The sequence below is a fragment of the Gigantopelta aegis genome, chromosome 3 (assembly GCF_016097555.1).
Source record: "Gigantopelta aegis isolate Gae_Host chromosome 3, Gae_host_genome, whole genome shotgun sequence".
NCBI classification, from domain to species: Eukaryota; Metazoa; Mollusca; class Gastropoda; order Neomphalida; family Peltospiridae; genus Gigantopelta; species Gigantopelta aegis.
The window spans coordinates 22,824,751-22,833,531 of NC_054701.1; positions in this window are offsets into that span (position 1 = coordinate 22,824,751).

Below are 8,781 nucleotides of genomic sequence, written 5' to 3' on the forward strand. Positions count from 1 at the left end.
GGTTCCATCGGGCCTGGGAGAACCATGGTGTACCTTAGTGTCAATTAGGTATTAATAGCAATTAGTGTCTCACTGCCATTGCATACACTATTCTTTTTTAGTAAAGTTGGATAATATTTGTTTATGTATCATACCATTTAATACCTCATTTGTTGTTCTATTGAATTGTATGGGACATACGGGTTTCTTCTCTGTAGAGAAAATATATATTTAATTTTAGTTGTAACGCAAATAAAACTACAGCAGATGAAATAGATCTAATGAATTTCTAAGTTAAATAATTCCAAAAGACAGCTAACTGTTGCCTTAAGGTACGTTTTCAAAATATGTTTTATTCTAACGATTTGTAGCATGCGATTTGTTTGGGCAAAATTGTTTAATGGCATGCTAACATGTTGTTTAATCAGAAGATATTAGGTATAAAGCATATTAGTATGATACCTGTGAATCAGGGATCGAACTTTAAAAAATCAACTGCAGTGCCAACCTGTAACTTTAGACAATTTGATATTGTTTTGCCTTCAAGTTGAGAACTGACAGTCATAAATGTTAAGATTTTACGTAAATGTTTATGTTTAATCATGAAGCGGTCAAAGTTAGTCTAATTGAAAACGGATCTTACTGCACGTCCTCGTTAAAGGATCTGACATGGGCCAACGCCATTTCTCTTTTTTTGCTGACGGTCTTTGCTGTCTAGTATGAACATGGTCAAGCCAGAAGTATGTTTTTGGTTGATCGAGCGTAAGAAGGAATTCGCGTTCCAGATGGTTGAATCCAATCAGAATTGATTTTGCATTACGTCAATACAAATTTAGTTTTAAACTCTATGTGACAGTGTCTAAACCGAGATTCGAATCCATAGGTTTTAGCGATGTGCATTTGACCTTCTAGAAAGTTGTGCCTTAAACCACTGTGCATTCCGTTTTCAATTCTTATTGACTTAGCTACAGAGCCCCATCAGTACATAGAGGTAAAGACATGCCTAAGCAAACAAGTGTATTTTAAGTCTTATACATGGAATTGATTCAAAAGTAATGAAACAAAACTAGTTGATTACCTTCCATATATTGATACGCTTGTTGTTAATAATATTTATGCTACTTGCAATTGTAACTAACGAGTTAATTGATAGGATATTAATGTTGTTCATTGTAATGAACTATTCTATTGGACTGAACCATTTGGTACATGGCTGTAGTGAAAAGGTCATTTGGTTATATTTATATGTTGTAGTGACCAGTAGGATATTATTTCAATTGGAATACTGCCAAAGTTAAACAACCTGATCACCTCGTTATGTTTTACTGTTATTTTGTGTTTATTTATTTTACAATCAAACCAATGTACACAGAACTAATACTTGCCAGACTGTTTTGGATCAAATTCGAGTGTACATTTAGGGCCGAATTTACAAAGCATATTTTTAACTGACACGCGTGTAACTACATGACATTGTATCTACAATGGTTGTACACCTGTGTTTCAGAAAACAGGCTTCATAAATTCAGCTGTTAGTTGTTTTATGGTTTATATATTCTTTGTAACATATATTTCTATTAATAGCAGTCGCGTGTGCGGGAATTTTAGCAGGCACGTGTGTGGAAAATTTAGCAGGCGTGTGTGTGTGGGAATTTTAGCAGGTGGTGGTGGTGTGTGTGGGTGGGGAGGGGTGGTCTAGGCTAGGCGAAGGACGTTTATAGGGGTGTCGAGTCATGCTCCTTCGGAAAATATATTGAAAAAATTAAGAAAATTTGCTTGTGGAGAGGGAGTGGGGTTTGTACCCCAAAGCCTCCCCTGCACACGCGCCTGAATAGCCTGTTAACTTATGATAGTGCCTTAATAATTATGTACATAATAATACCTATGCAATATTTGGAACAAGGATGCAGGTACAAGATAATTATACCACAAGTTAGGCTATTTAATGTGTGATGCATTTATTTAACTTCATATTTCTATGTACAGTTTTTCTTATTGAAAATGTTGTACTAGTTGTGGTCTGATGGTCTGATGGTTTGATGGGGGTGGATAGCGGTAAAACGTGTCTGTAAGCCCTCACTTTTGAAGGCCCATAAATGTTTGAGAATGTTTTACTTTATTGAAAAAACAACAAAGAAAAACATAAATAAAAAAACAATAACCCACGAATATGACTTGCGTTCAGCGACAGCAGTTAACGCTAACGCTCGCCTAATTTGTTTTTATTGGTTCCCGATGTGCTCATTCGAACTGACGTGAAGCGCAATTTTAGTATGGTGAACGTCTAAATAAACTCGGCTTTTACGTTTTACTACTTCAACCAAGACCACAAGAATATAATTTACGGTTGCCCTTGGTTTCACATATGCATTTAGTCCATTAGATTTATTCATACAAATTGTAATTTGGCCGTTTGTGTTTATTTGTGCATCTATAGTATTGCCGAGGGACGGAAAAGTGGCTATTGTAAATATAAGTTGAACTGTATAATAGTATTAGTCAGTATTTAAATAAAACGTGTAGCAAAGAAGTTGTATAGTTTTTTATTCTAGAATATAAAATGTGTAAAATATCATAATTCTAAAAAAAAGTGTTTGTTGTTTTTGTTTCTCCCTGTTCTCTTTGTTTAGTAATAAAATCATATCTACAAAATTATGATGGTGGTTACGATGATGGTGGTGGTCGTAACGGTCTTATGATGGTGGCTGTGATGATGATGATGATGATGATAATGATGATGTTAGTGATATGCATTTCCGCGCTGACAGGATAACCCATATTACGGTATGTTGTAAGCAAAATATTCCTACATGCATTCGCATATATATTAACTAATCCTAAAATGTTGCAACTGCGGTATGAACAAATAAACCAAAAACAAACATAAACAACAATAACAAACACGCATAATGAAGATGTCGACGACGAAGACTACGGAGTTGCTGGTGTAAAAAACCCAACCCATAACCTTTTTTTTGTTGTACATTTGAAACTACGGTTCATCTTGGTAGTCTTGGCCATCTATCTGGCTTTCTATAGAAGATTTTGTTTTTAATGACATCACTAGAGCACACTGATTTATTAAAGAGACTGTCCTGAATTTGTCACCATTGTAAGATTGGTCCGACCAATAAAATATTTTGACAACTAAAATTCCATACAAAACATATTGTCTTGTTTAGAATATCTATGTTCAATGTATTTTCGGTGGTGTCGTCGTTAAGCCATCGGACATAAGGGTGGTAGGTATTGGGTTTTAACGATTCAGTGGGTAGGTGTAAGACCACTACACCATGTTCTATCTCACTAACCACTAACAACTAACAACTAACCCTATGTCCTGGACAGATAGCCCAGATAGCTGAAGTACGTGCCCAAGACATCGTACTTGAACCTTAATTGGATATAAGCACAAAAATAAGTTGAAAAATTAAATGAATTTGACCTAGCACAAACACTAGGACAATCAGAAACACATTTTAATATACAGCTACTGATATTTTACGCAGATAAAAAAAAAGTCTTTAATAACAATTTAATATGTAATTTTAGTCTTTAAAATGTTTCTGTTAGTCGGCAACATCTAAAGGACAACAGAAACAGGACAGTCCCTTTAATCATCATTTTGTGTTTAACGACACCACTAGAGCACACTGATTTATTAATCATCGGTTATTGAATGTCAAACATTGGGTAATTTTGATATAGTCTTAGAGAGGAAACCCGCTCAAATTTCCCATTAGTAGCAAGAGATCTTTTATATGCACCATCCCATAGACAGGATAGCACATACCACGGCCTTTTATATACCAGTCGTAGTGTACTGGCCACACATTTAGAGGAAACCCGGTAGCAACTGACCGCGTAAATACACTTCCCCACAGACAGAACAGCATATATTTATATATAGCACGAACTTTGATCTACCAGTCAGAGAAACAAAGACCCTCAACAATCTGAATGGATTCTCTGGGGGGATTCGATCCTATAACTCAAATACCTCAGGCGTGCACTTTACCGATTGATCTAGATCCCCTCCCTGTACTACAAGAAACTCGTTTCGGTTTCATGTCAGAAATATACTTTTCATATGCACTTTGCCAAAGAGAGAATAGTATGACTTTTAGTATGAGTCCAGTGTGGTTAAAGTCGCAGACCCTAGTTTCATCTAGTGAAAAATGGACACTAGTTTGGTTAATCTACAACCTGTAACATATTTGGATAAAGTTACAATGGAGTGAAAGATACCCTTAAAACAGAGTATAGCTCGTCTTCATAACCGTTACTTCTCAGAGTTTTTAAAAAAGATTAAAAATTCATTTCGTGGTATCAGAAACACCATTTTAGTAGGGGGCAGATTAGCTTTTGTCCGAATTAAACGAACATTCCCGAGTCTGAATAACAACAATTATTCATATTAGAATTTCTACCAAACAGCTATAATAGGGTTGCAAACGAATCACTACGCAATTTACATGGATTACAACTAATTTTGAGGGTAGAATGATGAAAATACATGTTCAAAAAGTCTGAGGTTAGCGCATTTTGCCCGAATATCTGTATCATTATTGCCTGAATTTGACGTTTTGCTCCGGCACTAGGTGAGCAGTGTCTCGTACGCTCATAAATGATGACCAGAAACACTTGGGATGTACAAAAATTAATAATTGAAACAATAAATGTGAGTTATGTCTGATTTCAATTATCAAAAATGGCTTTAATAGTAAAAAATACGCGGTAGTGTTTAAAAACTAGGGCCTGTCACTTTAATTTCAGTGGGAAACGCGTTATAATAAATTTTTGACAAACACGTAATTTTCTTCCATAACGGTCTGGTGTGTTTGTTTACAACTAATTTTGTAAGTAAACAAATCGACACGAGATACTAACATGACCCTGTGAGTTATAATAACGAACCCACATTATTTTACACGTTTTCATCATTTCGTTTAGGGAAGAAATTAAACCACGTGTTGCAAGCATGGTTTTAATCAAGAAGTCCCTTTGTCTGGAAAGACCGCGGGACTTTGCGCGTGTCTCAGTGACAGGGCGCGGTCTGTCTAGTTCTCCGTCTGCCCGTCTCGCGCAAATATTATAATTAGGACCTATATAGGTTAATGTAACAGTAATGATTTGGATACACATGGAAGTAAATGAAAACAATATGTGCACTGTAATGGTTGTATATACACGCCACTTGTATACATATGTGTGTACAAATAAATAGGTGATCATATATAGTAAAAAAGCATCATTGTTAAAAAAAAAAAATCAAATTACAGGTAGACTTTTGATACTATTTTATAATGCATTAGTAGTAGTACATTGGCCTTTGTGGCATAGGTAATATGTTGGAGAATCTAATTAAAATTAGCTCCACTACTGGTAGACCAGTAGAACTAATTTTAATCAGATTGTATGTTGGAATCTAAATACCGGCTTCCACCCAGAAAGCGTGTTGACGGCTCAATGCAGCATACGGACACCAATTTAATTTTTCTGACTAACCACTAACAACAAACCCTTGTTCTGTACAGCCCAGCTCGCTTGATGCACGGTCGGTTTGGGATCGATCCCCGTCGGTGGGCCCATTGGGCTATTTCTCGTTCCAGCCAGTGCACCACGACTGGTATATCAAATACCGAGGTATGTGCTATCCTGTCTGTGGGATGGTGCATATAAAAGATCCCTAGCTACTAATGAAAAATGTAGCGGGTTTTCTCTATGACTATATATCAAAGTTACCAAATGTTTGACATCCAATAGCCGATGATTAACAAATCAATGTACTCTAGTAGTGTATTTAAACAAAACAAATTTATTTTGTCCTTTACAAACAGTCTATAGATATAGCCGAAATGTGTGACCAAGACAGCGTGCTTGAATCTTAATTGAATATAATCGAGTTTAAATCATTAAATGACATAAATGCAACATTTTTTAATTTTCTTTGCCATTTGGGAACGAAGGAAATATTTTATTTAACGACGCACTCAACACATTTTTATTTACGTTTATGTGGCTTGCCATTTGGGATTAATCTGGACGAGGGGATATACATAGCCCAGTGGTAAAGCGCTTGTCTGATGCTAGATCGGTCCCCGTTAGTGGACCCATTGGGCTATTTCGCGTTCCAGCCAGTGCATAATGAATGCTATTAATTGGACCGTGGTATATGTTATCCTGCATATCTTGCTACTAATGGGATAATGTAGCGAATTTCCTCTCTAAGAGTCTTATGTCAAAATTACAAAATGTTTGACATCCCATAGCAGATGATTAATAAATCAATGTTTTCTAGTGGTGTCGTTAAACAAAACAAACTTTAGCCTTTTTAATATAACGACAAAACCGTTATACACATATCATGACCGTATCTCTACACAATGCAGAGTCGAATGGGAATTTGGCAAACTAGTGGTTGATTCCATGAATCTCTATCTAGTGGCTCATCTATAGGAGGACAGCCACTCCCGAGGAGATAATTTACTGGACAATACAATGTCAACCTTACTGCATCGCTTAAAGAGGACTGCCACTCTGAGGCTAGTTTTCTAAATCAAACCTAGCACAGAACCGAGTTCATTGAACTAAGTACTGATGTGATGACATGCACTCATGAATCACTTTCAAAATAGTGATAATATCTGGCGTTCGATAAAATGAGCGTATCCTGCCCCACAGGCGGCACCCGTTATGAATAGACACCTACTGTCACCACAGCTGTCAAGTCCGTCAATTCCTCGAAACACATGAAAACAAATGTGCAAAAGTTTCACCAAAGAGATACTGGGGTTATTTTATTAAGCTTTTAAATCGTACATTCTCTAATACTAGATGGAAAACAAACACAGTGTGCCTAGATGAGCATTTACTGTTGCCATATGATGGCTCAGTCTGTATTGGTTTTTCTTTCTTTCTTTCTTTTTTCTTCTTTTTCTTCTTTTTCTCTGACAGCCTTTTTATGTTAATGTAGGAGAAATGGTTCCGTATCTAGTCAAAATAAGCGGGCAATGCAAAAGTTTAGAACACCGTATTAATATAGCGTCTTCTACTAGTGGACAAAAAAGTTTACAATGAAATTTAAACTAAAAAAAGAACTTTTTCATATTTGCCCCAACCAACTACTAGATACGGCTCTATGAGATTATCGGTATGTAGGATAATATACTCTGTCAAAAAAGAAACGCATAGGCGAAATATTCATGGAATTATCTCTTTAATACAAAGTGGCATAATTTCGTTATTTATGATCGTATCACAGTCAAATTTGACATGAGTATGTGACAATGTTCTTACTATGGACTGAAGGCCAAACAGCGTCGCACGAGGCCGCTGAAATCAGTACCTTGTGTAGCCATCATCAGCAGCAGTCACTGCGCGACATCTCCTTGGCATAGACTGAATGAGTCTCTGAATCCGGGCACGTGGAATCCTAGCCCATTCTTCCTGCAGTGCATGTGACAGTTGCAGAAGCGTCTGAGGCTCCGGGTCACGCTGGCGTACTCATCTGTCCAATTCGTCCCATAGATATTGAGATGGGGTTGAGATCTGGCGATCTTGATGGCCATGACAGCACATTAATGTTCTCATTCTGTAGAAAATCCATTGTTACACGTATCGTATGCGGCAGGGCATTGTCCTGCTAAAAGAGTTCTCTCTGTCGATCCAAAATGGGAAGCATGTGACGGCGAAAATTTTCATCCCGGTAGCGTACAGCTGTCAGGTTGTCTTGTACAAACACAAGTTCACTTCTGCCTGTGTATGAGATGGCTCCTCACATCATGACACTCCCTACACCGAATCTGTCAACTTGGGTGTGCATTCGCCAAAATCTGGCCATTTCACGCCGATCTCCTGCAATTGTCGCACAACGTGCGTTAAATTTGTTTTAGGGTGCATTTGGGCATGCTGTCCTATTCCAGGAACATTAACAAACATGGTCATTCAGCAACATTGTACAAAAAACCCCACGATATTTTGTAAAATCAAACACTTTTCTTCTTTCCCTATTACCTATGCGTTTCTTTTTTGACAGAGTATATCTATTTCATTTTGTTACGTGTTTTTATCCAATGCTGGTTCAAGTTTGCTGTCCATCGGACGGAATCTAAATAAGCGATTATGATGACTCAGTTGATATAGTCATATTGCACGAACAACAACGATGTTTGACGTTCACACCACCTCCTTCTCTAATAAAGTGAATGTTGTTGTCAGCCTTATTTTACCGTTACAATACAGTGGCTTAGCCTGTGTCGGTTTTTCTACTAACCATGTGGTGCTAATAAGACGTTCTTGGTTCTTTTCTTTTCTTTTCTTATTATTATTTTGTTAAATTGTTATTTATGTCTTCCACTAAGTGTTCATTGAGATCGACCCTATGAACAAAAAAATCCTTTGATACCTCCTTTTTTAATGTGTGCCTTTTATAAATATAAAAATGTATATTATGCACAAATACTTTATACAATTAATGGCATGTCTTCTTTTCGTAGTTTTTTGTGCATCTGCATGCATTTGAAGATTTGTGGGTGTAGTGTAGGATTATTTACGGTTAGGCGTATGGAAGCAAAAAATATATTTCTGTTCACAAATTCGTGCTGACCTTGCACAAATGTGCATAAAAGTTCAGTTCTGATTTCCCGACTAATTTGTCAAAACGTCTCCTCTGTAAGGATTAAAGTAAGGTGACGAATGAAAAAAAATCATGTACACGTAAAACGTGTCTAAACGTTTAGGTCATAATAAAATACATAACTTAGGAAGCGGACAACAAAATACATCGCTTACACAGATGTC